This window comes from Lygodium microphyllum, chromosome 10 (genome assembly GCF_053477565.2).
Source record: "Lygodium microphyllum isolate KBCC chromosome 10, Lygodium_microphyllum_v1.1.10, whole genome shotgun sequence".
Lineage (NCBI taxonomy): Eukaryota > Viridiplantae > Streptophyta > Polypodiopsida > Schizaeales > Lygodiaceae > Lygodium > Lygodium microphyllum.
In genome coordinates, this window is record NC_141144.1 from 152,765,478 (window position 1) to 152,772,884 (window position 7,407).

Sequence of the window (7,407 nt, forward strand, 5' to 3'; positions counted from 1 at the left end):
CCATCTGCATTGTGCTTCACCTTATAAACCCACTTACAGCCAATTGCATTCTTACCTTTAGGCAAAGGTACCAATTCCCATGTAGCATTTGCTTCCAAGGCATCCATTTCTTCATCCATGGCTTTCTCCCATTTTTCTTTTCCCATGGCTTGCTCAAAAGAAGTGGGTTCTGGTTCCTGTATCACCTTGACCATATATGCATAGTGAATGGCTGTAAATCCATCATATTTCAGCCTATCCACAGGATACCTAACTCTGGTAGACCTGCGCAAAAGTGGGTTCACTCCCAGGTGCTCTCAAAACATCCCTGGTCTTCCTTACTCCAGGTGTAACAATAGAAGGAATACCCAACTCATCATCAATGCTCTGTTCTGAGCCACTGGATTCACCATCCACATAAGAGTGACCTGCATTCACATCAAATATGGGCTGATCAACCTTCTCTTTTCCTTTTCGTGATACCTGCATAGCACTATCTGCATTGCTTTGAGAAGATTCTCCTGATCTCAATCTGCCTGTCCATGGCGAAGAATGTGAACCACTGCTAGAGGACGCTCCAGGTCCACTAATATTTTGTGACTGCTGCTGTGAATTCTGTGCAGCATTACCATTTTGTGCATCTACATCATCAATCACATTTACTGGTTTATACCAGCTACTCATCTCATCAAAAACAACATCTCTGCTCACTGTAAACTTACGAGTAGAAGGGTTATAGCATCTATACCCTTTTTGCTGCAGAGAGTAACCAATAAAGATGCACTTCTCAGCTTTTGGATCCAACTTGGATCTCAACTCATCTGGCACATGTACATAGGCAATGCAACCAAAAAATTTCAAATGAGAAATATCTGGTTTCCTACCAGTATACCTCTCCTCTGGAGTCATTCCATGTATTGCTGCAGTGGGAGTCCTGTTCATTATGTAGACTGCTGTAGCAACCGCTTCAGCCCAATAAAAATCTGGCAGGTCTTTTTCATTAAGCATGGCACGAGATACCTCTCCAATATGCCTGTTTTTTCTTTCTGCAATTCCATTTTGCTGTGGGGTATGACTGCATGAATATTGCTGCTTTATGCCATGCTCCTGCAGGAACCTTGCAAACTCATTTGAGATGTACTCTCCCCCTCCATCTGACCTTAGGCATTTTACTTGCAGGCCTGTTTCTTTTTCAACCATAGCTTTAAGAGTTTTGAAATGCCCAAAAACTTCACTTTTCTTTTTCATAAAATACACCCAAACTTTTCTGCTATAGTCATCAATAAAACTGACAAAATAATGACAGCCTCCAAGAGATGCAGCTTTAGTAGTCCACACATCAGAGTGGATTAATTCCAATGGCTTCTTACTCTCTTGAACATGTCTAGGAAATGGTTTCCTTGCCTGTTTTCCAAACTGACAGGCTTCACATACCTTATGCATTTCTGCAACCTTGAATTTAGGCAATCCTGCAATAATATTTTGGGCCTGCATTGATTTAAGTCACTGTACATTAACATGACCAATGCGTTTATGCCAGATATCAATATCTGCAACTACACCGGTCCCATGTGCAAACATTGCTGCACTCAATTCAGACATGTCTGCATCCAACGTAAACATTCTGCCCTTCTTCTTTCCTTTTGCTATCAAGCGACCTTTATTTTTCACATCCTCAACAAAGCATCCATGAGGATTAAATCTGACCTGCAAGCCCTGCTCAACCATTTGACCAACAGAAACCAGATTCTTGGTGATATTCGGGACATGAAATACATCGGACAGGTATTTCTTTTTCCCATCCTGCATAGACAAAGGAATTTTTCCAATCTGCACAATCGGATGTGCAGTATCATCACCAGTCTCCACAAATCCTGGTTTTTCCATTTTCCTTGCATCCTCCATCCATTCTGCATGACCTGTCATGTGGTTTGATGCACCTGAGTCAACATACCATACATCATTGGTTTCTTCTGCACTTGTCACAGAATTGTTCATGTGCTGCACCATAAACAAATGCTCATTTCTGTCATCACCCTATCTACTACAAGATGCATAATTCCCTTGTTGCAGTTTTCCATTCATGATGTCATTCTGCTTTTTATAGCAGTCTTTAGCCATATGACCCATTTTACCACAATAGTAGCATTCAACATTATTGTTTGCATTTTGGCCTCTTTGCCATCCACCACGACCTCTTTGGCTCCCCCTGCCTCTAGAGTTACCACGTCCTCCTCCATAGGACTGGTTTTCTTGAGTTTGCTGCATATTCTGATTTCTACCACGGCCTCCAAATCGGCCTCCTCTACCTCTGCCTCTACCTCTTCCAGCATTTGAGTAGAAGACAGTTTATTTTGAAGTTCCTTCTGAAGAAGATGCACCACCATTTCTCTGCTCCTCAGAAATTAGAAGAGCAATCAACTCCTCAAAATCAGGAAATCTTTCACGAACTGAAATGGATGTCCGAAATTGTGCATAATCCTTTCCTAGACCATTCAAGGTCACAGAAACTAAATCATCATCTTCCACTGGCGACCCAATGGAAGCAAGTGCATCTGCAATCTTCTTCACCTTCATGTGGTAGTCATTGATGCTCATACTTTCTCTTTGCACATTATGCAACTCTTTCTTGAGCTGCATTTTCCTGGCTTGCGTATTTGTGCTATACATTTTTGACAGAGTATCCCATGCCTCCTTTGGCGTACTTGCATCCTGAATATGCACAATCATAGAGTCTGAAATACTGATAGACAGCCAGTACATAACTTTCCTGGCTCTCTCATGCCATGCTTTGAATGCCTGCATTTGCTGTTGATTGGGAACATCAGGAAGAACTGGTTCTTCTTCATTTCCTGCAACAAATTTCCAATATCCTTTTCCCATAAGGAAATTCGTCATTCTAAACTTCCATGCTTGGAAGTTGTTCTTGTCAAGCTTTTCAGTGACAATCTGTGAAAGAGAATCAGACGCCATTACACAACACTGCAAAAAATTATGTCACTGCAAAAAACACAGCTTCACCCTCACAAGGGTAAATCTGCAGAACTGGCGAAAGTGGTATTTGACCACACAGTCACTTCCTAGTGACGATTTTGCATCAACAGGCAACAGGGATGATTCTGTAACTCCCAATGTCTCTGCGCACAAGCATACGATGCAATTTCTACAGAAACTTTTCACCGACCTGTAGAACAGTGGCTGCACAGCATAAAACTGGGCCTTTTCCTGAGTGCGTGCAGAAAACTTCCGCCTCCAAAACAGGCCCCGAAATGGCCTCAAATCAAAAAAACAGGGTCGCCAAGGGCTAAAGCCTCTTTCCCGCAGCATATACTGCCCTCTTGCTTCACCGCGAAGGGCGTCTCAACCTGAGACAATGCACTCCTGCAATTTCCGGCTGTGCTACCTGCAGAGATCTGCTCCCAAAATAGAAAATGAAAGCAACACTGCTCCTCTTACCAGACCACCGCGAGCTTGGCTTGCTTTCTTGAGCTCCTTACCATGAACAAGGCTCTGATACCATGTCAAGATTGTGGGAGAGAAGGAAGGAGTCTCACTTGTAGCTTTCTTACTTGCACAATGGGGGAATACACACAAGGGTGGAGGCTAAAAACAGTTTTCCTCTTCTTAGTTGTGTAAGCCAAAAGAACTCTCATACAAAGAAATAGAAGAACCCTATATATGGGTCTCAAACCAAACTCAACTAACTAAGGTGGCATACTAACTGAGCCACGAACTAGAGTAGATAAGGATAGCTATCATGTAGCTATTATTCATGGGCGGTGTACCAACCGTGTCTGCAACTGACAAGTCGATGACATAAATACACAACGGTCACCCTGGCGTATCACGAGTGGAGCTCGATATCTCAACACCCTTCCCATCGTTCTTGAAGTGCTATTCTCAAGCTAGGAATGAAGAATTCTAATGGTAGAACTGCTTCAATTCCATAGGTCAGCCTAAAGGGGGTTTGACCCCAACAGCCGTTTTATAAGCTGTGCGATAAGCCCATAGAGCTGCCCATCAGCCTGTTGTCCCAGTCCCTGCATGAGGCTGAGACCACCTTGGTCAGGACATTGATAAGAATCTTATTCGTGGATTCTGCCTGACTATTTGCCTGAGGATAGTATGGTGAGGATTTGCGATGGATGATGAGAAAGGTGGACAGGAGATGCACTATCACTTCGTTGATGAAGTGCGTGCCTTGGTCACTGACCAGTTCGATGGGGCAGCTGAATCGCGAGATCACCTGCTCCCATAAGAACTTGGCAGTCATCCTAGCATCATTTTTTCGTGTCGCTCTTGCCTCTGCCCATTTTGTGAGGTAGTCCGTGGCCACAATGATGTACTTGGCCTGTGAATACTAGGCCACAGGACTGATGGGTCCTATGAAGTCAATTTCCCATTTTTCGAAGGGTTGTCATGCGATAACTAGGGTCAACTCCATCTGATCCTTGCGAATCGGGACTTTTGTCCATTGGCACTCATCACAATGCTTGACAAATCGCGCTACATCATGGAAAAGCGTGGGCCTCCACAGTTGAGATTGCAACACTTTTCGTGCTGTCATGTCTCTGATAAAGTGCCCTCCAGCAATGCCGCTGTGCGCCTCCGAGAGCACATCGTGCATCTCATGTTCGCATACGCATCTATGCAGCAATTCGTCTTGCCCCAGCCTATAGAGTTGGCCTGTGATCAGCTGATAGGATTGGACCTTAAGGATTAATTGCCTAAGTCAAGCTTTTTCCATTTGTCGATCAGGCAGTCCGTGTTCAAGCACTTGGACTATGTCATCCGCCCAATATGGCATTAGATCAGCCTTGAATAAATCTCTCTCGCTGGACAGGTTAAAGAGATGGGCGTCGGGGAATTCCTCAACAATGCCTTGTCCAACAGCTTCTCCCGTGGGAATGCGTGACATATGGTCAGCCATGTAGTGCTGCTTTCCTTTTCGTACAACCACGGAGAAGTCAAATTCCAAGAGCAGAAGGAGCCACCGAGCTATGTGTCCTGTAGTGCAAGGTTTGTTTACTAGATAGAGCAGGGCTTGATGGTCCACAAAAAAGATAAAAGGTGAGGCCAATAGATAGTGCCGGAATTTCTTCACAGCAAACACCATGGCTAACCCTTCTCTTTCTTTCATCGAGTAGTTCATTTTCATCTCAGTGAGTTGTCTGCTAGCAAAGCTCATTGGATAGTCTAAGTTGTGTTCGCCAGGTTGGCACAACACTGCCCCCACGGCAAACCTAAATTAGAAGCATCGATATGCACGTGGAAAGTAATGGTCCAGCTAATTAAAACTGGTCTGGTCAAAGAATCCTATAAAATCCATTGTTGACAATGAATTATATCACTATTAAATCCATTGGTATCTACGAGTGATAGTGGAGGAAGGTTTATATAATTAGAAGGTTGAGATAAGGGAATCACAAAAGCAAACAATGGAGAGAGGGATAGGATAACTCATAGAGAGTAGAAATATTAAGCGATAAGGATGCTAGAAAAGAAGCGAAAGAAAATGAGAAATTTTGAATAGCTTTGATAGAAAAAGTAGATGGAAAAAGCTAAACAAGAGGAGGATCTAGAGGAATAGGTGTAACAATAGGTTCAATGATAAATGGCAAGGGTTAAATACAAGGATATGAGGAGATAATGCAAGGTGAAAAGTAAGCATAGAGATGAAATCGAGATTAGTGTTAAGAAGGGAGATATTAAAAAAAAGGCATTGAGCAATCTTCTGATAAGAAAGAATATCAATGTGATCAATTGGATAAACAAAAGATCGATAATTGAAGGCTTGAAAAAAGACATCTGTGAATAAAGGATGTTCTATAATGTAAGAAAGGACTTGTGAGCATAAGGATTGGATATTAGCTTTAAAAAATGTACTAAGTCGCCAATGTGAACCAACACATCCTCCTCTAAAGATGGATGCCAAGAAAAACTTTTATACCATAAACTCTTCTGGACATAGGTCTGTAACCCATCTTAAAGGATAAGCTCCACCAAATGAATATACATGACTGTATGTAAAATAGCATCCCTTATATAAAGATTGATATCCTCCTCATCAAGAATCTGTAAGTCTCCTATGATATACATGAATGACAATAAATGTGCCTCATGGGTAGCAAGCTAGATCATCAAGAGTATGATCAAACACTGATTTCAATAAATTAGGAGACCAAAGGTTTTGCCACCCCTCTTCTAGTGTTTCCAAGTCAATAGTACTAAGAGGCATATACATGGAAAATTTTTGCAATTAACATGCTATGGAATATAGTCTTGATGCAAATAATCAACATGCTATTGAATATAGTCCACCTTAGTAGAAAGAGGATCACCTAATTTGGCTTGATGCTTTAGGCTTTCCAGGTCCTTTGTGGTGGAAGATTGAATAAAAGAGACTATATGAGCAAGGAGGAACAAAAATTTTAGTCACTTTACATTTCAACATCTCAATTATCTTTTGTTGTGCTACAACAGTTTCTTTGGAATGCTGCAATTCACCCTCACAAGTACCTAGCTTAATATCTAAAATCACCATCTGAGATAGGGTAGAATCATGCTCTTGTGCCAAGGAATCTTGAATATCTTTAGCAACAACTAATTTATCTATCTCATCAAAGCAATGGTTTCTTTCTAATCAACCAATAAATTTGTAGCTTTGGTCATCTTTGTGAATAACACCTAGAGCGCCTCTTTTTTATAATAGATTCTCAAAAGCTTTATTCAATTGACTAGTTAAGGAATCCACATTTTCTTACAAAGAGGTATAAACTCCTGTACACATAGCTTGGAGAGAAGAAGTCATCATTGTTTCTAGTATTGCCTAGACATTGGAGACCATCTCTGAAAGCATGGGCCCAAACACTACTATTTCAAAAAATGATAGAGTTTGGGAATCAAATTTCCCATCCTTTTGCACTGCAAATAGATTGGTACAAGAAAGGAATGTAGAAAGGGAACTAGTAGAAACAACAGCATGCACATGAGCTTATACAAGAGAAAGATCATGACTAGGAATATAAAAGAAAGGAGTCTGTAGAAGAGAGCGTTCTCTATGGATCACCCTAGTAGGAGGTTCATCTTCCTCATCAAAATTTTGAAGTTTAGGGGATTGTGACCTCCAAGGTTCAAAATACCAATAGAATGGGAATGTAAAACTTGAACCCTAGAAGGAGAGGGCATATGCTTCTTCAACAGAAGTTGCATCAGAAATCATTACCCTGCGTCACATCCACTTCATGAACCTCCAATGATAGAACCACAGATGAACATGAGGGTTGTGACGTCGTTTCTCATTAACCCTCTGCAAACTCAACTCATACTATTATGTGCCATGGGACTAGCATCCAGCTAGGAGAGGGATAATGTTACATCCTTGGAAGACCAAGTCAAAAAAGTATAAAAATTAGAAATGGAAGACAG